The following is a 27,465-nucleotide window of genomic DNA, read 5'->3' on the forward strand; positions in this document are numbered from 1 at the left end:
CCTGTCTCTTTGTTCCTTTCCTGCAGCTGACGGGGGTATAGGTCCCTTTCACCCTCTCACCGGGCATTAATCACCTATAAAAAGACACAGGTATGATGACATGTCCCTTATACATGCTACAGACGCTAATATATATAACACTCTAGGGCCAGAACTACTTGTCTCAGGGATTATAAAACCGCATTAGAAAAAAGAACAAAAGAAAAGATGGAACCCATTGAGAAATAGATGATAGGGATTTTTATTTCTATTGTAGTGCAGTGTATTATCCCTCCCAGGATGATGTTGACAGACACTATTGTTAGGTTTTTGGGGGTTTTGTGTTTGCAATGTTTGGGGTATGTGTTATTTTTTGTTTCTTTATTTATAAATTTTAAGGGTAATATATGTTTTTTTATTTTTGGGGAAGGGGGCAGGAGCAAAATATTTGATAAATTATTATTGTTTATTTGTTTTTTAATAAAAAACTGTTATTTTTGTTGTTATTATTATTCATCAACTTCATCAATATTTTATATATTTTTATTTGGCAAAATATTTCTTGGAATGTCTTTTATCAATTTTGTGCAGAAATTTAGGATAGAGGTTAACCATGTTGCGGTGGGAATTGCTAAACTAAAAATTAATAACAGAAATACAGTTTGCCCCCGAGATTCCAAAGCACAGAATGCACTTCAGATCAACAGCCGAAGCATCTTAGGGGGACCTATTCTAATGGAGACAATGTCCTCCACCCGTTTCCAGAACATTGAGGGGCCACTCAAAGAAATGGGCAGTCGAGCTTGAGCCACAGACGGTTGTCTCCATTCTGTATTTCTGTTTTATAATCAACATAATGTATTTTTCATAGTTTTAAATGGCAATAATCAGTTATAGTATGGGATTTATTACATTAACTTATAGATTTTTCTTTACAGTACAGTTATGTCTTAAATTTGCGGTCAGTCTATTGAAAAAGGGATTACTACAAATAAAAAACAGATATTAGAAATCATAAATGTTCCTAATCTCTGTACCTGAGACATGGTTGTGTTATATAAGAAGCTGTCTATAGACGATATACTTATTAAAAACACATATATCTTCATGTATAAGGTAGAGACTATGACATCTTTGCAGGTTTAGATGTTGTATCTAGCCTGATTGTTATCAGTAATTAATATAAATATTAATTACCTGTCTCTTTGTTCCTTTCCTGCAGCTGACGGAGGTATAGGTCCCTTTCACCCTCTCACCGGGCATCAATCACCTATAAAAAGACACAGGTGTGATAACATGTCCCTTATACATGCTACAGACGCTAATATATCTAACACTCTAGGGCCAGAACTACTTGTCTCAGGGATTATAAAACCGCATTAGAAAAAAGAACAAAAGAAAAGATGGAACCCATTGAGATATAGATGATAGGGATTTATATTTCTATTGCAGTGCAGTGTATTATCCCTCCCAGGATGATGTTGACAGAGACTATTGTTAGGTTTTTGGGGGTTTTGTGTTTGTAATGTTTGGGGTATGTGTTATTTTTTGTTTCTTTATTCATAAATTTTAAGGGTAATATATGTTTTTTTATTTTTGGGGGAAGGGGGCAGGAGCAAAATATTTTATAAATTATTTTAGTTTTTTTGTTTTTTAATCAAAAACTGTTATTTTTGTTGTTATTATTATTCATCAGTTTCATCAATATTTTATATATTTTTATTTGGTAAAATATTTCTTGGAATGTCTGTTATCAATTTTGTGCAGAAATTTAGGATAGAGGTTAACCATGTTGCGGTGGGAATTGCTAAACTAAAAATTAATAACAGAAATACAGTTTGCCCCCGAGGTTCCAAAGCACAGAATGCACTTCAGATCAACAGCCGAAGCATCGTAGGGGGACCCATTCTAATGGAGACAATGTCCTCCACCCGTTTCCACAACATTAAGGGGCCACTCAAAGAAAGGGGCAGTCGAGCTTGAGCCACAGACGGTTGTCTCCATTCTGTATTTCTGTTTTATAATCAACATAATGTATTTTTCATAGTTTTAAATGGCAATAATCAGTTATAGTATGTGATTTATTACATTAACTTATAGATTTTTCTTTACAGTACAGTTATGTCTTAAATCTGCGGTCAGTCTATTGAAAAAGGGATTACTACAAATAAAAAACAGATATTAGAAATCATAAATGTTCCCAATCTCTGTACCTGAGACACAGTTGTGTTATATAAGAAGCTGTCTATAGACGATATACTTATTAAAAACACATATATCTTCATGTATAAGGTAGAGACTATGACATCTCTGCAGGTCTAGATGTTATATCTAGCCTGATTGTTATCAGTAATTAATATAAATATTAATTACCTGTCTCTTGGTTCCTTTCCTGCAGCTGACGGGGGTATAGGTCACTTTCACCTTCTCACCGGGCATCAATCACCTATAAAAAGACACAGGTATGATAACATGTCCCTTATACATGCTACAGACGCTAATATATATAACACTCTAGGGCCAGAACTACTTGTCTCAGGGATTATAAAACCGCATTAGAAAAAAGAACAAAAGAAAAGATGGAACCCATTGAGATATAGATGATAGGGATTTTTATTTCTATTGTCGTGCAGTGTATTATCCCTCCCAGGATGATGTTGACAGACACTATTGTTAGGTTTTTTGGGGTTTTGTGTTTGCAATGTTTGGGGTAAGTGTTATTTTTTGTTTCTTTATTCATAAATTTTAAGGGTAATATATGTTTTTTTATTTTTGGGGAAGGGGGCAGGAGCAAAATATTTTATTAATTATTATTGTTTATTTGTTTTTTAATCAAAAACTGTTATTTTTGTTGTTATTATTATTCATCAACATCATCAATATTTTATATATTTTTATTTGGCAAAATATTTCTTGGAATGTCTTTTATCAATTTTGTGCAGAAATTTAGGATAGAGGTTAACCATGTTGCGGTGGGAATTGCTAAACTAAAAACTAATAACAGAAATACAGTTTGCCCCCGAGATTCCAAAGCACAGAATGCACTTCAGATCAACAGCCGAAGCATCGTAGGGGGACCCATTCTAATGGAGACAATGTCCTCCACCCGTTTCCAGAACATTGAGGGGCCACTCAAAGAAATGGGCAGTCGAGCTTGAGCCACAGATGGTTGTCTCCATTCTGTATTTCTGTTTTATAATCAACATAATGTATTTTTCATAGTTTTAAATGGCAATAATCAGTTATAGTATGTGATTTATTACATTAACTTATAGATTTTTCTTTACAGTACAGTTATGTCTTAAATCTGCGGTCAGCCTATTGAAAAAGGGATTACTACAAATAAAAACAGATATTAGAAATCATAAATGTTCCTAATCTCTGTACCTGAGACATGGTTGTGTTATATAAAAAGCTGTCTGTAGACGATGTACTTATTAAAAACACATATATCTTCATGTATAAGGTAGAGACTATGACATCTTTGCAGGTTTAGATGTTGTATCTAGCCTGATTTTTATCAGTAATTAATATAAATATTAATTACCTGTCTCTTTGTTCCTTTCCTGCAGCTGACGGGGGTATAGGTCCCTTTCACCCTCTCACCGGGCATTATTCACCTATAAAAAGACACAGGTATGATAACATGTCCCTTATACATGCTACAGACGCTAATATATAACACTCTAGGGCCAGAACTACTTGTCTCAGGGATTATAAAACCGCATTAGAAAAACGAACAAAAGAAAAGATGGAACCCATTGAGATATAGATGATAGGGATTTTTATTTCTATTGTAGTGCAGTGTATTATCCCTCCCAGGATGATGTTGACACAGGGGCGGACATATCACTTGTTCAGCCGGTTCGGCTGCACAGGGGCCCAGCGTGTTAGGGGGCCCACCTAGTGGCCCAGGTCACAGTCTGGGCCCCTGCAGGGCCCCCTGCCAGTACTTCATACTAAATGCTGCAGCAACAGGTCCCGGACCTGCCGCTGACAGCAGTAATTTACCTTTAAACCGGCCGGGCGAGACGGACAGGCCAGGTGCCGTCATCAGGGGGGTACAACCGGTACCCCAGTAAGGGGCCCGGACCCTCAGGGAGGCCCAACTGGCCCCAACACTCTTTCTTGCGAGTCAGTGAGTGACTGTCACTCACTGACGGCTGGGGGGGGGGAGTCTTACTGTACACTGACTGACTACATCATATTCTTTTTTCTTATGTTCCAGCCCTGCCCTGTCTGTTGCCCAGACTGGCCAGCGAGGCTGGAGCGAGAGGGAGCGCCGTCCGGAGGGCAGCACTCTGTCACTTTATAATGTCAGGGGCTGCAGTTGGTATGAGACATGCCTGTGCGCGGCTCTCAGTTACCAGCAGGGCCTGTAGTAGCAGCTGGCCAGTGACGTCAGATCACGTGTTCCTCCTCTTCCTGCCCACTGCCTGCAATAGAGGAGCGGAGGAGCAGACTACACTGCACACAGGTACTTACTTGTATGGGGGCAGTGTATGATGGCTGTGTATGTGTGTGTGTGTGTGTGTGTGTGTGTATATGGGGACAAAGTGTGTGTGTATGATGGCTGTCTATGTGTATATAGAAGCTGTGTATGTTTATATAGAAGCTGTGTATGTGTATATAGAAGCTGTCTATGTATATATAGAAGCTGTGTATGTGTATGATGGCCATGTGTGTGTATAAATGGGCAGTGTGTGTATATAGAAGCTGTATACGTGTATATAGAAGCTGTGTATGTTTATATAGAAGCTGTGTATGTGTATATAGAAGCTGTGTATGTGTATGATGGCCATGTGTGTATACAGGGGCAGTGTGTGTATATAGAGGCAGTGTATTTATTTATGGCCATGTGTGTATGATGGCAGTGTGTGTCTATATAGTGGCAGTGTATATGCATATAGAAGCTGTGTTTGTGTATGATGGCCATGTATGTATAAAGGGGCAGTGTGTGTCTATATAGTGGCAGTGTATGTGTATATAGTGGCTGTATATGTGTGTATGATGGCAGTGTGTGTCTATATAGTGGCAGTGTATGTGTATAGTGGCTGTATATGTGTGTATGATGGCAGTGTGTGTATATATAGTGGCAGTGTATGTGTATATAGTGGCTGTATATGTGTGTATGATGGCCGTGTGTGTCTATATAGTGGCAGTGTTTGTGTATAGTGGCTGATATGTGTGTATGATGGCAGTGTGTGTCTATATAGTGGCAGTGTATATGCATATAGAAGCTGTGTATGTGTATGATGGCCATGTGTGTATAAAGGGGCAGTGTGTGCATATAGCAGCTGTGTATGTGTGTATGATGGCTGTGTGTGTATATAGAGGCAGTGTATATATTTATGATGCATGTGTGTATATAGAGGCAGTGTATGTGCATATAGAAGCTGTGTATGATGGCCATGTGTGTGTGTATATAGGGGTAGTGTGTGTGTATGTGTTATGGCCGCCATCAGAACAGTTATGTTGTATGCACTCTATGGGTTAAATGCCATTCATTTGATAGCATGCAGTAAGAGACTGAGAATGTAGTCTGCCAGAGAGAGGATTTATGCATTGATGTTTTGGAGTGTGCTAAAACTCTCAATAATATACTAATAATGAGTGTGACTACAAAACTAACACTACTAATTCTGAATACATGCAAATACATAAAATAACTGACAAGGATTCCTGCGATGGACATGGAACACATGATTGTATATAAGACTAACACATTGATGTTGAAAATTGGAAGTTCACTCAGGCAAGTGTGCATATATGGTCGGTGTGAACAGGTGGCAAGTATTAATATGGCTACTAAGATGGTGGCCGGAAATAGATGCAGATATGTATAAATACAGTTCTATTCACTTTCTTTTTTGATATATGGTTTTTAGAAGAAGTATTAAAAGTGAGGTTTTAAAGTCTCAGATTATGTATTCAGTGCCATATACAGTCATAATGGTAAATGTTGGCACCCCTGAAATTTTTCAAGAAAAATAAGTATTTCTCACAGAAAAGGATTGCAGTAACACATGTTTTGCTATACACATGTTTATTCCCTTTGTGTGTATTAGAACTAAACCAAAAAAGGGAGGAAAAAAAGCAAATTGGACATAATGTCACACCAAACTCCAAAAATGGTCTGGACAAAATTATTGGCACCCTTAACTTAATATTTGGTCGCACACCCTTTGGAAAAAATAACTGAAATCAGTGTCTTCCTATAACCATCAATAAGCTTCTTACACCTCACAGCCGGAGTGTTGGACCACTCTTCCTTTGCAAACTGCTCCAGGTCTCTTATTGGAAGAGGCGCCTTTTCCCAACAGTAATTTAAGGATCTCTCCACAGGTGTTCAATGATATTTAGATCTGGACTCATTGCTGGCCACTTCAGAACTCTCCAGCGCTTTGTTGCCATCAATTTCTGGGGGCTTTTTGACGTATGTTTGGGGTCATTGTCCTGCTGGAAGACCCAAGATCTCGGACGCAGACCCAGCTTTCTGACACTGGGCTGTACAGTGCGACCCAAAATCTGTTGATAATCCTCAGATTTCATGATGTCTTTTACACATTCAAGGCCCCCAGTGCCAGAGGCAGCAAAACAACCCCAAAACATCATTGACCTCCACCATATGTCACTGTAGGTACTGTGCTCTTTTCTTTGTAGGCCTCATTCCGTTTTCGGTAAACAGTAGAATGATGTGCTTAACCAAAAAGCTCTATCTTGGTCTCATCTGTCCACAAGACGTTTTCCCAGAAGGATTTTGGTTAATCAAGTTCATTTTGGCAAAATGTAGTCTTGCTTTTTTATGTCTCAGTGTCAGCAGTGGGGTCCTCCTGGGTCCCCTCCATAGCGTTTCATTTCATTTAAATGTCGACTGATAGTTCGCGCTGACTCTGATGCTCCCTGAGCCTGCAGGACAGCTTGAATATCTTTGGAACTTGTTTGGGTCTGCTTATCCACCATCCGGACTATCCTGCGTTTACACCTTTAATTAATTTTTCTCTTCCATCCATGCCCAGGGAGATTATCTACAGTGCCATGGGTTGTAAACTTCTTGATAATGTTGCGCACTGTGGACAAAGGAAAATCTAGATCTCTGGAGATGGATTTGTAACCTTTAGATTGTTGATATTTTTCCACGATTTTGGTTCTCAAGTCCTCAGACAGTTCTTCTCCTCTTTCTGTTGTCCATGCTTAGTGTGGCACACACAGACACACAATGCAAAGACTAAGTGAACTTCTCTCCTTTTTATCTGCTTTCAGGTGTGATTTTGATATTGCCCACACCTGTTACTTGCCCCAGGTGAGTTTAAAGGAACATCACATGCTTGAAACAATCTTATTTATCCACAATTTTGAAAGGGTTCCAATAATTTGTGACATTAAAGTATGACATTATGTCCAATTTGCTTTTTTCCTCCCTTTTTTGGGGGTTAGTTCCAATACACACAAAGGGAATAAACATGTGTATAGCAAAACATGTGTTACTGCAATCCTGTTCTGTGAGAATTTTATAGAAAAATTTCAGGGGTGCCAACATTTACGGCCATGACTATATGTGTGTATTGGCGCTGTGTATGAGTATATAGAGGCTGTGTACGCATATGAGGCTGTATATGTGTATTTCCTTAAGGTTGCAGGGTGTAAATGTACGTCCTGCCCCCCTCCAGCTCTGTGCTTCATAACCGGTTGGTTAGAGCTGGGACATGTGGCTAATGCCAGAGTTCACCAATCAGGGTGATGTCCAGCATTAACCACATTAGATGCCACAATCAAAGTTCATTGCAGCATCTAAAAGTATGAAAATAGGTTGCCAGATAGCCCAGAGGAGCTGATCAGGACCACAGCAAAATTGTGGTGTCCCGATCAACTCAGCGGAGGGTACCTATCTGCCTCCGGCTCGTCTGATCTGTGCATCTTTTAGTGCAGAAAGCTTCAACAGCCTGTAGTAAGGTAGCGCCAATAACACTGATCAATTCTGTGCTATGGCACAGCATTGATAAGTATATGCAATCTAAAAATTACTTGGGGGCGGGGAGGGGTTGAAGGAGGCCTTGACCTGTGTAAGGGGCCCCAACATTTCTGACGGCAGCCCTGATGTGGGTGTGTCAGCTGTGTAATAATGATGAGGTGCTTAAGGTATATGGGGTGATGAGGAGACTGAGGATGGAGTGCGTGGGGTGTATGGGGGTGATGAGGAGACTGAGGATGGAGTGCATGGGGTGATGAGGAGACTGAGGATGGAGTGCATGGGGTGTATGGGGTGATGAGGAGACTGAGGATGGAGTGCATGGGGTGATGAGGAGACTGAGGATGGAGTGCATGGGGTGATGAGGAGACTGAGGATGGAGTGCATGGGGTGTATGGGGTGATGAGGAGACTGAGGATGGAGTGCATGTGGTGATGATGAGACTGAGGATGGGGTGCGTGGGGTGATGAGGAGACTGAGGATGGAGTGCATGGGGTGATGAGGAGACTGAGGATGGGGTGTGTGGGGTGTATGGGGTGATGAGGAGACTGAGGATGGGGTGTGTGGGGTATATGGGGTGATGAGGAGACTGAGGATGGAGTGCGTGGGGTGTATGGGATGATTCAGTGGTTGGTAGAGTATTTGTCAGTATTATATTCATGGAGTACAGTGGTTGGCAGTATTATATTAATGGAGTACAGTGGTTGGCAGTATTATATTAATAGAGTACAGTGGTTGGCAGTATTATATTCAGGGGTACAGTATTTGGCAGTATTATATTCAGGGGTATAGTGGTTAGCAGTATTATATTCAGGGGTACAGTGGTTGGCATTATTCAGGGGGTACAGTGGTTGGCAGTATTATATTCAGGTGGTACAGTATTTGGCAAGGTTATAATGATTATTGTCATCATACAGAGGATGAGGATCTACTGACAAATTAAGGAACCAATGATGTCCAGGTGTCAGACTCTGCAGAGAAGATGGAAGAAATCCTGGTGTCTGGACCAGATGAAGAAAAAAAATAAAGACAACAGAAAAGACGTCACTCAGGTCAGTGATATCATTGTGTATTTTCCTAACTGTCCCATCAGAGATGTAGTCACTGATATCATTGTGTAGTCTCCTGACTGTCCCATCAGCTGTAGTCACTTCAGACATGATGGGAGTTGCAGCTTTCCAACATCTGGGCAGCCACTTGAACCAAGGTGATTGGTGGGGGTCCCATGAGTCAGACCCCCACTATAAAAATGGGTTGTTTATTTTAAAATGCCTGGGCCCATTTTTGGTCCCAGTCTGGCCCTGCCTGTAAGTCACTTCTATTACTAAGGAGCCAAGGAACCAGGGGGTGCCAAGGGGTGTCGTACTAAGTCAAGGGGTGCGAGTGTAAAGGGGAGCACTGCCCTCTGCCTGCCAGCTAGATAAGGGTCAGGCTGACTCAGGGGAGTACTCATGGGGCCTGGTCCGCACACTGAGAGGGACAGGGGCCACCCGGAGCCCACCTCAGGAGCCGTTCCATCCACCTGTGGTGGACAAGGCAAGTGGCGACACTACACGGGCGGGGTAAGTGGAGGCACTCCGGTGGGGTCTAGGTACATGAGGGGGCACAGTGCTGGTGGTGGTGGGGGGGGGGGCAGGCACATTCTTTGCACAGGGGCCCTCTGCTGTCTGTGTCCGCCCCTGTGTTGACAAATACTATTGTTAGGTTTTTGGGCGTTTTGTGTTTGCAATGTTTGGGGTATGTGTTATTTTTTGTTAGAGACTATGACATCTTTGCAGGTTTAGATGTTGTATCTAGCCTGATTGTTATCAGTAATTAATATAAATATTAATTACCTGTCTCTTTGTTCCTTTCCTGCAGCTGACGGGGGTATAGGTCCCTTTCACCCTCTCACCGGGCATCAATCACCTATAAAAAGACACAGGTATGATAACATGTCCCTTATACATGCTACAGACGCTAATATATATAACACTCTAGGGCCAGAACTACTTGTCTCAGGGATTATAAAACCGCATTAGAAAAAAGAACAAAAGAAAAGATGGAACCCATTGAGATATAGATGATAGGGATTTTTATTTCTATTGCAGTGCAGTATATTATCCCTCCCAGGATGATGTTGACAGAGACTATTGTTAGGTTTTTGGGGGTTTTGTGTTTGCAATGTTTGGGGTATGTGTTATTTTTTGTTTCTTTATTCATAAATTTTAAGGGTAATATATGTTTTTTTTATTTTTGGGGGAAGGGGGCAGGAGCAAAATATTTTATAAATTATTTTAGTTTTTTTGTTTTTTAATCAAAAACTGTTATTTTTGTTGTTATTATTTTTATTCATCAATTTCATCAATATTTTATATATTTTTATATGGCAAAATATTTCTTGGAATGTCTTTTATCAATTTTGTGCAGAAATTTCGGATAGAGGTTAACCATGTTGCGTCGGGAATTGCTAAACTAAAAATTAATAACAGAAATACAGTTTGCCCCCGAGGTTCCAAAGCACAGAATGCACTTCAGATCAACAGCCGAAGCATCGTAAGGGGACCCATTCTAATGGAGACAATGTCCTCCACCCGTTTCCACAACATTGAGTGGCCACTCAAAGAAAGGGGCAGTCGAGCTTGAGCCACAGACGGTTGTTTCCATTCTGTATTTCTGTTTTATAATCAACATAATGTATTTTTCATAGTTTTAAATGGCAATAATCAGTTATAGTATGTGATTTATTACATTAACTTATAGATTTTTCTTTACAGTACAGTTATGTCTTAAATCTGCGGTCAGTCTATTGAAAAAGGGATGACTACAAATAAAAAACAGATATTAGAAAACATAAATGTTCCTAATCTCTGTACCTGAGACACAGTTGTGTTATATAAGAAGCTGTCTATAGACGATATACTTATTAAAAACACATATATCTTAATGTATAAGGTAGAGACTATGACATCTCTGCAGGTATAGATGTTATATCTAGCCTGATTGTTATCAGTAATCAATATAAATATTAATGACCTGTCTCTTTGTTCCTTTCCTGCAGCTGACGGGGGTATAGGTCCCTTTCACCCTCTCACCGGGCATTAATCACCTGTAAAAAGACACAGGTATGATAACATGTCCCTTATACATGCTACAGACGCTAATATATATAACACTCTAGGGCCAGAACTACTTGTCTCAGGGATTATAAAACCGCATTAGAAAAAAGAACAAAAGAAAAGATGGAACCCATTGAGGTATAGATGATAGGGATTTTTATTTCTATTGTAGTGCAGTGTATTATCCCTCCCAGGATGATGTTGACAGAGACTATTGTTAGGTTTTTGGGGGTTTTGTGTTTGCAATGTTTGGGGTATGTGTTATTTTTTGTTTCTTTATTCATAAATTTTAAGGGTAATATATGTTTTTTTATTTTTGGGGAAGGGGGCAGGAGCAAAATATTTGATAAATTATTATTGTTTATTTGTTTTTTAATCAAAAACTGTTATTTTTGTTGTTATTATTATTCATCAACTTCATCAATATTTTATATATTTTTATTTGGCAAAATATTTCTTGGAATGTCTTTTATCAATTTTGTGCAGAAATTTAGGATAGAGGTTAACCATGTTGCGGTGGGAATTGCTAAACTAAAAATTAATAACAGAAATACAGTTTGCCCCCTAGATTCCAAAGCACAGAATGCACTTCAGATCAACAGCCGAAGCATCTTAGGGGGACCCATTCTAATGGAGACAATGTCCTCCACCCGTTTCCAGAACATTGAGGGGCCACTCAAAGAAATGGGCAGTCGAGCTTGAGCCACAGACGGTTGTCTCCATTCTGTATTTCTGTTTTATAATCAACATAATGTATTTTTCATAGTTTTAAATGGCAATAATCAGTTATAATATGTGATTTATTACATTAACTTATAGATTTTTCTTTACAGTACAGTTATGTCTTAAATTTGCGGTCAGTCTATTGAAAAAGGGATTACTACAAATAAAAAACAGATATTAGAAATCATAAATGTTCCTAATCTCTGTACCTGAGACATGGTTGTGTTATATAAGAAGCTGTCTATAGACGATATACTTATTAAAAACACATATATCTTCATGTATAAGGTAGAGACTATGACATCTTTGCAGGTTTAGATGTTGTATCTAGCCTGATTGTTATCAGTAATTAATATAAATATTAATTACCTGTCTCTTTGTTCCTTTCCTGCAGCTGACGGGGGTATAGGTCCCTTTCACCCTCTCACCGGGAATCAATCACCTATAAAAAGACACAGGTATGATAACATGTCCCTTATACATGCTACAGACGCTAATATATCTAACACTCTAGGGCCAGAACTACTTGTCTCAGGGATTATAAAACCGCATTAGAAAAAAGAACAAAAGAAAAGATGGAACCCATTGAGATATAGATGATAGGGATTTATATTTCTATTGCAGTGCAGTGTATTATCCCTCCCAGGATGATGTTGACAGAGACTATTGTTAGGTTTTTGGGGGTTTTGTGTTTGTAATGTTTGGGGTATGTGTTATTTTTTGTTTCTTTATTCATAAATTTTAAGGGTAATATATGTTTTTTTTATTTTTGGGGGAAGGGGGCAGGAGCAAAATATTTTATAAATTATTTTAGTTTTTTTGTTTTTTAATCAAAAACTGTTATTTTTGCTGTTATTATTATTCATCAATTTCATCAATATTTTATATATTTTTATTTGGCAAAATATTTCTTGGAATGTCTGTTATCAATTTTGTGCAGAAATTTAGGATAGAGGTTAACCATGTTGCGGTGGGAATTGCTAAACTAAAAATTAATAACAGAAATACAGTTTGCCCCCGAGGTTCCAAAGCACAGAATGCACTTCAGATCAACAGCCAAAGCATCGTAGGGGGACCCATTCTAATGGAGACAATGTCCTCCACCCGTTTCCACAACATTGAGGGGCCACTCAAAGAAAGGGGCAGTCGAGCTTGAGCCACAGACGGTTGTTTCCATTCTGTATTTCTGTTTTATAATCAACATAATGTATTTTTCATAGTTTTAAATGGCAATAATCAGTTATAGTATGTGATTTATTACATTAACTTATAGATTTTTCTTTACAGTACAGTTATGTCTTAAATCTGCGGTCAGTCTATTGAAAAAGGGATTACTACAAATAAAAAACAGATATTAGAAATCATAAATGTTCCCAATCTCTGTACCTGAGAAACAGTTGTGTTATATAAGAAGCTGTCTATAGACGATATACTTATTAAAACACATATATCTTCATGTATAAGGTAGAGACTATGACATCTCTGCAGGTCTAGATGTTATATCTAGCCTGATTGTTATCAGTAATTAATATAAATATTAATTACCTGTCTCTTTGTTCCTTTCCTGCAGCTGACGGGGGTATAGGTCCCTTTCACCCTCTCACCGGGCATTAATCACCTATAAAAAGACACAGGTATGATAACATGTCCCTTATACATGCTACAGACGCTAATATATATAACACTCTAGGGCCAGAACTACTTGTCTCAGGGATTATAAAACCGCATTAGAAAAAAGAACAAAAGAAAAGATGGAACCCATTGAGATATAGATGATAGGGATTTTTATTTCTATTGTAGTGCAGTGTATTATCCCTCCCAGGATGATGTTGACAGACACTATTGTTAGGTTTTTGGGGGTTTTGTGTTTGCAATGTTTGGGGTATGTGTTATTTTTTGTTTCTTTATTCATAAATTTTAAGGGTAATATATGTTTTTTTATTTTTGGGGAAGGGGGCAGGAGCAAAATATTTGATAAAGTATAATTTTTTATTTGTTTTTTAACCCCTTAAGGACTCAGCCCATTTTGGCCTTAAGGACTCAGACAATTTAATTTTTACGTTTTCATTTTTTCCTCCTCGCCTTCTAAAAATCATAACTCTTTTATATTTTCCTCCACAGACTAGTATGAGGGCTTGTTTTTTGCACGACCAGTTGTCCTTTGTAATGACATCACTCATTATATCATAAAATGTATGGCGCAACCAAAAAACACTATTTTTGTGGGGAAATTAAAACGAAAAACGCAATTTTGCTAATTTTGGAAGGTTTTGTTTTCACGCCGTACAATTTCTGGTAAAAATGACATGTGTTCTTTATTCTGAGGGTCAATACGATTAAAATGATACCCATTATTATATACTTTTATATTATTGTTGCGCTTAAAAAAAATCCCAAACTTTTTAACCAAATTAGTACGTTTATAATCCCTTTATTTTGATGACCTATAACTTTTTTATTTTTCCGTATAAGCGGCGGTATGGGGGCTCATTTTTTGCGCCATGATCTGTACTTTTTTTTGATACCACATTTGTATATAAAAAACTTTTAATACATTTTTTATAATTTTTTTTTTAATAAAATGTATTAAAAAAGTAGGAATTTTGGACTTTTTTAATTTTTTTTCGTTCACGCCGTTCACCGTACGGGATCATTAACATTTTATTTTAATAGTTCGGACATTTACGCACGCGGCGATACCAAATATGTCTATAAAAAATGTTTTTTACGCTTTTTGGGGGTAAAATAGGAAAAAACGGACGTTTTACTTTTTTATTGGGGGAGGGGATTTTTCACTTTTTTTTTATTTTTACTTTTACATTTTTTTACATTTTTTTTACACTTGAATAGTCCCCATAGGGGACTATTCATAGCAATACCATGATTGCTAATACTGATCTGTTCTATGTATAGGACATAGAACAGATCAGTATTATCGGTCATCTCCTGCTCTGGTCTGCTCGATCACAGACCAGAGCAGGAGACGCCGGGAGCCGCACGGAGGAAGGTGAGGGGACCTCCGTGCGGCGTTATGAATGATCGGATCCCCGCAGCAGCGCTGCGGGCGATCCGATCGTTCATTTTAATCGCGAACTCCCGCAGATGCCGGGATCTGTATTGATCCCGGCACCTGAGGGGTTAATGGCGGACGCCCGCGAGATCGCGGGCGTCGGCCATTGCCGGCGGGTCCCTGGCTGCGATCAGCAGCCGGGATCAGCCGCGCATGACACGGGCATCGCTCCGATGCCCGCGGTTATGCTTAGGACGTAAATGTACGTCCTGGTGCGTTAAGTACCACCTCACCAGGACGTACATTTACGTCCTGCGTCCTTAAGGGGTTAATCAAAAACTGTTATTTTTGTTGTTATTATTATTCATCAACTTCATCAATATTTTATATATTTTTATTTGGCAAAATATTTTTTGGAATGTCTTTTATCAATTTTGTGCAGAAATTTAGGATAGAGGTTAACCATGTTGCGGTGGGAATTGCTAAACTAAAAATTAATAACAGAAATACAGTTTGCCCCCGAGATTCCAAAGCACAGAATGCACTTCAGATCAACAGCCGAAGCATCTTAGGGGGACCCATTCTAATGGAGACAATGTCCTCCACCCGTTTCCAGAACATTGAGGGGCCACTCAAAGAAATGGGCAGTCGAGCTTGAGCCACAGACGGTTGTCTCCATTCTGTATTTCTGTTTTATAATCAACATAATGTATTTTTCATAGTTTTAAATGGCAATAATCAGTTATAGTATGTGATTTATTACATTAACTTATCGATTTTTCTTTACAGTACAGTTATGTCTTAAATCTGCGGTCAGTCTATTGAAAAAGGGATTACTACAAATAAAAAACAGATATTAGAAATCATAAATGTTCCCAATCTCTGTACCTGAGAAACAGTTGTGTTATATAAGAAGCTGTCTATAGACGATATACTTATTAAAACACATATATCTTCATGTATAAGGTAGAGACTATGACATCTCTGCAGGTCTAGATGTTATATCTAGCCTGATTGTTATCAGTAATTAATATAAATATTAATTACCTGTCTCTTTGTTCCTTTCCTGCAGCTGACGGGGGTATAGGTCCCTTTCACCCTCTCACCGGGCATTAATCACCTATAAAAAGACACAGGTATGATAACATGTCCCTTATACATGCTACAGACGCTAATATATATAACACTCTAGGGCCAGAACTACTTGTCTCAGGGATTATAAAACCGCATTAGAAAAAAGAACAAAAGAAAAGATGGAACCCATTGAGATATAGATGATAGGGATTTTTATTTCTATTGTAGTGCAGTGTATTATCCCTCCCAGGATGATGTTGACAGACACTATTGTTAGGTTTTTGGGGGTTTTGTGTTTGCAATGTTTGGGGTATGTGTTATTTTTTGTTTCTTTATTCATAAATTTTAAGGGTAATATATGTTTTTTTATTTTTGGGGAAGGGGGCAGGAGCAAAATATTTGATAAAGTATAATTTTTTATTTGTTTTTAATCAAAAACTGTTATTTTTGTTGTTATTATTATTCATCAACTTCATCAATATTTTATATATTTTTATTTGGCAAAATATTTTTTGGAATGTCTTTTATCAATTTTGTGCAGAAATTTAGGATAGAGGTTAACCATGTTGCGGTGGGAATTGCTAAACTAAAAATTAATAACAGAAATACAGTTTGCCCCCGAGATTCCAAAGCACAGAATGCACTTCAGATCAACAGCCGAAGCATCTTAGGGGGACCCATTCTAATGGAGACAATGTCCTCCACCCGTTTCCAGAACATTGAGGGGCCACTCAAAGAAATGGGCAGTCGAGCTTGAGCCACAGACGGTTGTCTCCATTCTGTATTTCTGTTTTATAATCAACATAATGTATTTTTCATAGTTTTAAATGGCAATAATCAGTTATAGTATGGGATTTATTACATTAACTTATAGATTTTTCTTTACAGTACAGTTATGTCTTAAATCTACGGTAGGTCTATTGAAAAAGGGATTACTACAAATAAAAAACAGATATTAGAAATCATAAATGTTCCTGATCTCTGTACCTGAGACATGGTTGTGTTATATAAGAAGCTGTCTATAGACGATATACTTATTAAAAACACATATATCTTCATGTATAAGGTAGAGACTATGACATCTTTGCAGGTTTAGATGTTGTATCTAGCCTGATTGTTATCATTAATTAATATAAATATTAATTACCTGTCTCTTTGTTCCTTTCCTGCAGCTGACGGGGGTATAGGTCCCTTTCACCCTCTCACCGGGCCTCAATCACCTATAAAAAGACACAGGTATGATAATATGTCCCTTATACATGCTACAGACGCTAATATATCTAACACTCTAGGGCCAGAACTACTTGTCTCAGGGATTATAAAACCGCATTAGAAAAAAGAACAAAAGAAAAGATGGAACCCATTGAGATATAGATGATAGGGATTTTTATTTCTATTGCAGTGCAGTGTATTATCCCTCCCAGGATAATACTGACAGAGACTATTGTTAGGTTTTTGGGGGGTTTGTGTTTGTAATGTTTGGGGTATGTGTTATTTTTTGTTTCTTTATTCATAAATTTTAAGGGTAATATATGTTTTTTTTATTTTTGGGGGAAGGGGGCAGGAGCAAAATATTTTATAAATTATTTTAGTTTTTTTGTTTTTTAATCAAAAACTGTTATTTTTGCTGTTATTATTATTCATCAATTTCATCAATATTTTATATATTTTTATTTGGCAAAATATTTCTTGGAATGTCTGTTATCAATTTTGTGCAGAAATTTAGGATAGAGGTTAACCATGTTGCGGTGGGAATTGCTAAACTAAAAATTAATAACAGAAATACAGTTTGCCCCCGAGGTTCCAAAGCACAGAATGCACTTCAGATCAACAGCCAAAGCATCGTAGGGGGACCCATTCTAATGGAGACAATGTCCTCCACCCGTTTCCACAACATTGAGGGGCCACTCAAAGAAAGGGGCAGTCGAGCTTGAGCCACAGACGGTTGTTTCCATTCTGTATTTCTGTTTTATAATCAACATAATGTATTTTTCATAGTTTTAAATGGCAATAATCAGTTATAGTATGTGATTTATTACATTAACTTATAGATTTTTCTTTACAGTACAGTTATGTCTTAAATCTGCGGTCAGTCTATTGAAAAAGGGATTACTACAAATAAAAAACAGATATTAGAAATCATAAATGTTCCCAATCTCTGTACCTGAGAAACAGTTGTGTTATATAAGAAGCTGTCTATAGACGATATACTTATTAAAACACATATATCTTCATGTATAAGGTAGAGACTATGACATCTCTGCAGGTCTAGATGTTATATCTAGCCTGATTGTTATCAGTAATTAATATAAATATTAATTACCTGTCTCTTTGTTCCTTTCCTGCAGCTGACGGGGGTATAGGTCCCTTTCACCCTCTCACCGGGCATTAATCACCTATAAAAAGACACAGGTATGATAACATGTCCCTTATACATGCTACAGACGCTAATATATATAACACTCTAGGGCCAGAACTACTTGTCTCAGGGATTATAAAACCGCATTAGAAAAAAGAACAAAAGAAAAGATGGAACCCATTGAGATATAGATGATAGGGATTTTTATTTCTATTGTAGTGCAGTGTATTATCCCTCCCAGGATGATGTTGACAGACACTATTGTTAGGTTTTTGGGGGTTTTGTGTTTGCAATGTTTGGGGTATGTGTTATTTTTTGTTTCTTTATTCATAAATTTTAAGGGTAATATATGTTTTTTTATTTTTGGGGAAGGGGGCAGGAGCAAAATATTTGATAAAGTATAATTTTTTATTTGTTTTTTAATCAAAAACTGTTATTTTTGTTGTTATTATTATTCATCAACTTCATCAATATTTTATATATTTTTATTTGGCAAAATATTTTTTGGAATGTCTTTTATCAATTTTGTGCAGAAATTTAGGATAGAGGTTAACCATGTTGCGGTGGGAATTGCTAAACTAAAAATTAATAACAGAAATACAGTTTGCCCCCGAGATTCCAAAGCACAGAATGCACTTCAGATCAACAGCCGAAGCATCTTAGGGGGACCCATTCTAATGGAGACAATGTCCTCCACCCGTTTCCAGAACATTGAGGGGCCACTCAAAGAAATGGGCAGTCGAGCTTGAGCCACAGACGGTTGTCTCCATTCTGTATTTCTGTTTTATAATCAACATAATGTATTTTTCATAGTTTTAAATGGCAATAATCAGTTATAGTATGTGATTTATTACATTAACTTATCGATTTTTCTTTACAGTACAGTTATGTCTTAAATCTGCGGTCAGTCTATTGAAAAAGGGATTACTACAAATAAAAAACAGATATTAGAAATCATAAATGTTCCCAATCTCTGTACCTGAGAAACAGTTGTGTTATATAAGAAGCTGTCTATAGACGATATACTTATTAAAACACATATATCTTCATGTATAAGGTAGAGACTATGACATCTCTGCAGGTCTAGATGTTATATCTAGCCTGATTGTTATCAGTAATTAATATAAATATTAATTACCTGTCTCTTTGTTCCTTTCCTGCAGCTGACGGGGGTATAGGTCCCTTTCACCCTCTCACCGGGCATTAATCACCTATAAAAAGACACAGGTATGATAACATGTCCCTTATACATGCTACAGACGCTAATATATATAACACTCTAGGGCCAGAACTACTTGTCTCAGGGATTATAAAACCGCATTAGAAAAAAGAACAAAAGAAAAGATGGAACCCATTGAGATATAGATGATAGGGATTTTTATTTCTATTGTAGTGCAGTGTATTATCCCTCCCAGGATGATGTTGACAGACACTATTGTTAGGTTTTTGGGGGTTTTGTGTTTGCAATGTTTGGGGTATGTGTTATTTTTTGTTTCTTTATTCATAAATTTTAAGGGTAATATATGTTTTTTTATTTTTGGGGAAGGGGGCAGGAGCAAAATATTTGATAAAGTATAATTTTTTATTTGTTTTTTAATCAAAAACTGTTATTTTTGTTGTTATTATTATTCATCAACTTCATCAATATTTTATATATTTTTATTTGGCAAAATATTTTTTGGAATGTCTTTTATCAATTTTGTGCAGAAATTTAGGATAGAGGTTAACCATGTTGCGGTGGGAATTGCTAAACTAAAAATTAATAACAGAAATACAGTTTGCCCCCGAGATTCCAAAGCACAGAATGCACTTCAGATCAACAGCCGAAGCATCTTAGGGGGACCCATTCTAATGGAGACAATGTCCTCCACCCGTTTCCAGAACATTGAGGGGCCCCTCAAAGAAATGGGCAGTCGAGCTTGAGCCACAGACGGTTGTCTCCATTCTGTATTTCTGTTTTATAATCAACATAATGTATTTTTCATAGTTTTAAATGGCAATAATCAGTTATAGTATGGGATTTATTACATTAACTTATAGATTTTTCTTTACAGTACAGTTATGTCTTAAATCTACGGTAGGTCTATTGAAAAAGGGATTACTACAAATAAAAAACAGATATTAGAAATCATAAATGTTCCTGATCTCTGTACCTGAGACATGGTTGTGTTATATAAGAAGCTGTCTATAGACGATATACTTATTAAAAACACATATATCTTCATGTATAAGGTAGAGACTATGACATCTTTGCAGGTTTAGATGTTGTATCTAGCCTGATTGTTATCATTAATTAATATAAATATTAATTACCTGTCTCTTTGTTCCTTTCCTGCAGCTGACGGGGGTATAGGTCCCTTTCACCCTCTCACCGGGCCTCAATCACCTATAAAAAGACACAGGTATGATAATATGTCCCTTATACATGCTACAGACGCTAATATATCTAACACTCTAGGGCCAGAACTACTTGTCTCAGGGATTATAAAACCGCATTAGAAAAAAGAACAAAAGAAAAGATGGAACCCATTGAGATATAGATGATAGGGATTTTTATTTCTATTGCAGTGCAGTGTATTATCCCTCCCAGGATAATACTGACAGAGACTATTGTTAGGTTTTTGGGGGGTTTGTGTTTGTAATGTTTGGGGTATGTGTTATTTTTTGTTTCTTTATTCATAAATTTTAAGGGTAATATATGTTTTTTTATTTTTGGGGGAAGGGGGCAGGAGCAAAATATTTTATAAATTATTTTAGTTTTTTTGTTTTTTAATCAAAAACTGTTATTTTTGTTGTTATTATTATTCATCAATTTCATCAATATTTTATATATTTTTATTTGGCAAAATATTTCTTGGAATGTCTGTTATCAATTTTGTGCAGAAATTTCGGATAGAGGTTAACCATGTTGCGGTGGGAATTGCTAAACTAAAAATTAATAACAGAAATACAGTTTGCCCCCGAGGTTCCAAAGCACAGAATGCACTTCAGATCAACAGCCGAAGCATCGTAGGGGGACCCATTCTAATGGAGACAATGTCCTCCACCCGTTTCCACAACATTGAGGGGCCACTCAAAGAAAGGGGCAGTCGAGCTTGAGCCACAGACGGTTGTTTCCATTCTGTATTTCTGTTTTATAATCAACATAATGTATTTTTCATAGTTTTAAATGGCAATAATCAGTTATAGTATGTGATTTATTACATTAACTTATAGATTTTTCTTTACAGTACAGTTATGTCTTAAATCTGCGGTCAGTCTATTGAAAAAGGGATTACTACAAATAAAAAACAGATATTAGAAATCATAAATGTTCCCAATCTCTGTACCTGAGAAACAGTTGTGTTATATAAGAAGCTGTCTATAGACGATATACTTATTAAAAACACATATATCTTCATGTATAAGGTAGAGACTATGACATCTCTGCAGGTCTAGATGTTATATCTAGCCTGATTGTTATCAGTAATTAATATAAATATTAATTACCTGTCTCTTTGTTCCTTTCCTGCAGCTGACGGGGGTATAGGTCCCTTTCACCCTCTCACCAGGCATTAATCACCTATAAAAAGACACAGGTATGATGACATGTCCCTTATACATGCTACAGACGCTAATATATATAACACTCTAGGGCCAGAACTACTTGTCTCAGGGATTATAAAACCGCATTAGAAAAAAGAACAAAAGAAAAGATGGAACCCATTGAGATATAGATGATAGGGATTTTTATTTCTATTGTAGTGCAGTGTATTATCCCTCCCAGGATGATGTTGACAGACACTATTGTTAGGTTTTTGGGGGTTTTGTATTTGCAATGTTTGGGGTATGTGTTATTTTTTGTTTCTTTATTTATAAATTTTAAGGGTAATATATGTTTTTTTATTTTTGGGGAAGGGGGCAGGAGCAAAATATTTGATAAATTATTATTGTTTATTTGTTTTTTAATAAAAAACTGTTATTTTTGTTGTTATTATTATTCATCAACTTCATCAATATTTTATATATTTTTATTTGGCAAAATATTTCTTGGAATGTCTTTTATCAATTTTGTGCAGAAATTTAGGATAGAGGTTAACCATGTTGCGGTGGGAATTGCTAAACTAAAAATTAATAACAGAAATGCAGTTTGCCCCCGAGATTCCAAAGCACAGAATGCACTTCAGATCAACAGCCGAAGCATCTTAGGGGGACCCATTCTAATGGAGACAATGTCCTCCACCCGTTTCCAGAACATTGAGGGGCCACTCAAAGAAATGGGCAGTCGAGCTTGAGCCACAGACGGTTGTCTCCATTCTGTATTTCTGTTTTATAATCAACATAATGTATTTTTCATAGTTTTAAATGGCAATAATCAGTTATAGTATGGGATTTATTACATTAACTTATAGATTTTTCTTTACAGTACAGTTATGTCTTAAATTTGCGGTCAGTCTATTAAAAAAGGGATTACTACAAATAAAAAACAGATATTAGAAATCATAAATGTTCCTAATCTCTGTACCTGAGACATGGTTGTGTTATATAAGAAGCTGTCTATAGACGATATACTTATTAAAAACACATATATCTTCATGTATAAGGTAGAGACTATGACATCTTTGCAGGTTTAGATGTTGTATCTAGCCTGATTGTTATCAGTAATTAATATAAATATTAATTACCTGTCTCTTTGTTCCTTTCCTGCAGCTGACGGGGGTATAGTTCCCTTTCACCCTTTCACCGGGCATCAATCACCTATAAAAACACACAGGTATGATAACATGTCCCTTATACATGCTACAGACGCTAATATATCTAACACTCTAGGGCCAGAACTACTTGTCTCAGGGATTATAAAACCGCATTAGAAAAAAGAACAAAAGAAAAGATGGAACCCATTGAGATATAGATGATAGGGATTTTTATTTCTATTGTAGTGCAGTGTATTATCCCTCCCAGGATGATGTTGACAGACACTATTGTTAGGTTTTTGGGGGTTTTGTGTTTGCAATGTTTGGGGTATGTGTTATTTTTTGTTTCTTTATTTATAAATTTTAAGGGTAATATATGTTTTTTTTATTTTTGGGGAAGGGGGCAGGAGCAAAATATTTGATAAATTATTATTGTTTATCTGTTTTTTAATAAAAAACAGTTATTTTTGTTGTTATTATTATTCATCAACTTCATCAATATTTTATATTTTTTTATTTGGCAAAATATTTCTTGGAATGTCTTTTATCAATTTTGTGCAGAAATTTAGGATAGAGGTTAACCATGTTGCGGTGGGAATTGCTAAACTAAAAATTAATAACAGAAATACAGTTTGCCCCCGAGATTCCAAAGCACAGAATGCACTTCAGATCAACAGCCGAAGCATCTTAGGGGGACCCATTCTAATGGAGACAATGTCCTCCACCCGTTTCCAGAACATTGAGGGGCCACTCAAAGAAATGGGCAGTCGAGCTTGAGCCACAGACGGTTGTCTCCATTCTGTATTTCTGTTTTATAATCAACATAATGTATTTTTCATAGTTTTAAATGGCAATAATCAGTTATAGTATGGGATTTATTACATTAACTTATAGATTTTTCTTTACAGTACAGTTATGTCTTAAATTTGCGGTCAGTCTATTGAAAAAGGGATTACTACAAATAAAAAACAGATATTAGAAATCATAAATGTTCCTAATCTCTGTACCTGAGACATGGTTGTGTTATATAAGAAGCTGTCTATAGACGATATACTTATTAAAAACACATATATCATCATGTATAAGGTAGAGACTATGACATCTTTGCAGGTTTAGATGTTGTATCTAGCCTGATTGTTATCAGTAATTAATATAAATATTAATTACCTGTCTCTTTGTTCCTTTCCTGCAGCTGACGGAGGTATAGGTCCCTTTCACCCTCTCACCGGGCATCAATCACCTATAAAAAGACACAGGTATGATAACATGTCCCTTATACATGCTACAGACGCTAATATATCTAACACTCTAGGGCCAGAACTACTTGTCTCAGGGATTATAAAACCGCATTAGAAAAAAGATCAAAAGAAAAGATGGAACCCATTGAGATATAGATGATAGGGATTTATATTTCTATTGCAGTGCAGTGTATTATCCCTCCCAGGATGATGTTGACAGAGACTATTGTTAGGTTTTTGGGGGTTTTGTGTTTGTAATGTTTGGGGTATGTGTTATTTTTTGTTTCTTTATTCATAAATTTTAAGGGTAATATATGTTTTTTTATTTTTGGGGGAAGGGGGCAGGAGCAAAATATTTTATAAATTATTTTAGTTTTTTTGTTTTTTAATCAAAAACTGTTATTTTTGTTGTTATTATTATTCATCAGTTTCATCAATATTTTATATATTTTTATTTGGTAAAATATTTCTTGGAATGTTTGTTATCAATTTTGTGCAGAAATTTAGGATAGAGGTTAACCATGTTGCGGTGGGAATTGCTAAACTAAAAATTAATAACAGAAATACAGTTTGCCCCCGAGGTTCCAAAGCACAGAATGCACTTCAGATCAACAGCCGAAGCATCGTAGGGGGACCCATTCTAATGGAGACAATGTCCTCTACACGTTTCCACAACATTGAGGGGCCACTCAAAGAAAGGGGCAGTCGAGCTTGAGCCACAGACGGTTGTTTCCATTCTGTATTTCTGTTTTATAATCAACATAATGTATTTTTCATAGTTTTAAATGGCAATAATCAGTTATAGTATGTGATTTATTACATTAACTTATAGATTTTTCTTTACAGTACAGTTATGTCTTAAATCTGCGGTCAGTCTATTGAAAAAGGGATTACTACAAATAAAAAACAGATATTAGAAATCATAAATGTTCCCAATCTCTGTACCTGAGAAACAGTTGTGTTATATAAGAAGCTGTCTATAGACGATATACTTATTAAAAACACATATATCTTCATGTATAAGGTAGAGACTATGACATCTCTGCAGGTCTAGATGTTATATCTAGCCTGATTGTTATCAGTAATTAATATAAATATTAATTACCTGTCTCTTTGTTCCTTTCCTGCAGCTGACGGGGGTATAGGTCCCTTTCACCCTCTCACCAGGCATTAATCACCTATAAAAAGACACAGGTATGATGACATGTCCCTTATACATGCTACAGACGCTAATATATATAACACTCTAGGGCCAGAACTACTTGTCTCAGGGATTATAAAACCGCATTAGAAAAAAGAACAAAAGAAAAGATGGAACCCATTGAGATATAGATGATAGGGATTTTTATTTCTATTGTAGTGCAGTGTATTATCCCTCCCAGGATGATGTTGACAGACACTATTGTTAGGTTTTTGGGGGTTTTGTATTTGCAATGTTTGGGGTATGTGTTATTTTTTGTTTCTTTATTTATAAATTTTAAGGGTAATATATGTTTTTTTATTTTTGGGGAAGGGGTCAGGAGCAAAATATTTGATAAATTATTATTGTTTATTTGTTTTTTAATAAAAAACTGTTATTTTTGTTGTTATTATTATTCATCAACTTCATCAATATTTTATATATTTTTATTTGGCAAAATATTTCTTGGAATGTCTTTTATCAATTTTGTGCAGAAATTTAGGATAGAGGTTAACCATGTTGCGGTGGGAATTGCTAAACTAAAAATTAATAACAGAAATACAGTTTGCCCCCGAGATTCCAAAGCACAGAATGCACTTCAGATCAACAGCCGAAGCATCTTAGGGGGACCCATTCTAATGGAGACAATGTCCTCCACCCGTTTCCAGAACATTGAGGGGCCACTCAAAGAAATGGGCAGTCGAGCTTGAGCCACAGACGGTTGTCTCCATTCTGTATTTCTGTTTTATAATCAACATAATGTATTTTTCATAGTTTTAAATGGCAATAATCAGTTATAGTATGTGATTTATTACATTAACTTATAGATTTTTCTTTACAGTACAGTTATGTCTTAAATCTACGGTAGGTCTATTGAAAAAGGGATTACTACAAATAAAAAACAGATATTAGAAATCACAAATGTTCCTAATCTCTGTACCTGAGACATGGTTGTGTTATATAAGAAGCTGTCTATAGACGATATACTTATTAAAACACATATATCTTCATGTATAAGGTAGAGACTATGACATCTTTGCAGGTTTAGATGTTGTATCTAGCCTGATTGTTATCAGTAATTAATATAAATATTAATTACCTGTCTCTTTGTTCCTTTCCTGCAGCTGACGGGGGTATAGGTCCCTTTCACCCTCTCACCGGGCATCAATCACCTATAAAAAGACACAGGTATGATAACATGTCCCTTATACATGCTACAGACACTAATATATCTAACACTCTAGGGCCAGAACTACTTGTCTCAGGGATTATAAAACCGCATTAGAAAAAAGAACAAAAGAAAAGATGGAACCCATTGAGATATAGATGATAGGGATTTATATTTCTATTGCAGTGCAGTGTATTATCCCTCCCAGGATGATGTTGACAGAGACTATTGTTAGGTTTTTGGGGGTTTTGTGTTTGTAATGTTTGGGGTATGTGTTATTTTTTGTTTCTTTATTCATAAATTTTAAGGGTAATATATGTTTTTTTATTTTTGGGGGAAGGGGGCAGGAGCAAAATATTTTATAAATTATTTTAGTTTTTTTGTTTTTTAATCAAAAACTGTTATTTTTGTTGTTATTATTATTCATCAGTTTCATCAATATTTTATATATTTTTATTTGGTAAAATATTTCTTGAAATGTCTGTTATCAATTTTGTGCAGAAATTTAGGATAGAGGTTAACCATGTTGCGGTGGGAATTGCTAAACTAAAAATTAATAACAGAAATACAGTTTGCCCCCGAGGTTCCAAAGCACAGAATGCACTTCAGATCAACAGCCGAAGCATCGTAGGGGGACCCATTCTAATGGAGACAATGTCCTCCACCCGTTTCCACAACATTTAGGGGCCACTCAAAGAAAGGGGCAGTCGAGCTTGAGCCACAGACGGTTGTTTCCATTCTGTATTTCTGTTTTATAATCAACATAATGTATTTTTCATAGTTTTAAATGGCAATAATCAGTTATAGTATGTGATTTATTACATTAACTTATAGATTTTTCTTTACAGTACAGTTATGTCTTAAATCTGCGGTCAGTCTATTGAAAAAGGGATTACTACAAATAAAAAACAGATATTAGAAATCATAAATGTTCCCAATCTCTGTACCTGAGACACAGTTTTGTTATATAAGAAGCTGTCTATAGACGATATAC

General features: G+C 36.4%; 1 long non-coding RNA gene across 3 annotated transcripts; it reads right to left on the reverse strand.

The window, feature by feature from the left end:
- Positions 1–26,477, reverse strand: LOC130361358 (uncharacterized). 3 transcript variants are annotated; one of them, XR_008890975.1, is made up of 3 exons: positions 26,403–26,477; positions 10,964–11,036; positions 1–74 (listed from the first exon to the last, which is right to left on the reverse strand). It is a non-coding gene; the product is annotated as an uncharacterized LOC130361358 (long non-coding RNA). The 3 variants fall into 3 exon arrangements; XR_008890976.1 differs by lacking the exon at positions 26,403–26,477 and adding an exon at positions 17,001–17,075; XR_008890974.1 differs by lacking the exon at positions 26,403–26,477 and adding an exon at positions 13,315–13,443.
- Between the last annotated feature and the right edge of the window lie 988 nt (positions 26,478–27,465).

This window comes from Hyla sarda, chromosome 3, assembly GCF_029499605.1.
Source record: "Hyla sarda isolate aHylSar1 chromosome 3, aHylSar1.hap1, whole genome shotgun sequence".
NCBI lineage: Eukaryota > Metazoa > Chordata > Amphibia > Anura > Hylidae > Hyla > Hyla sarda.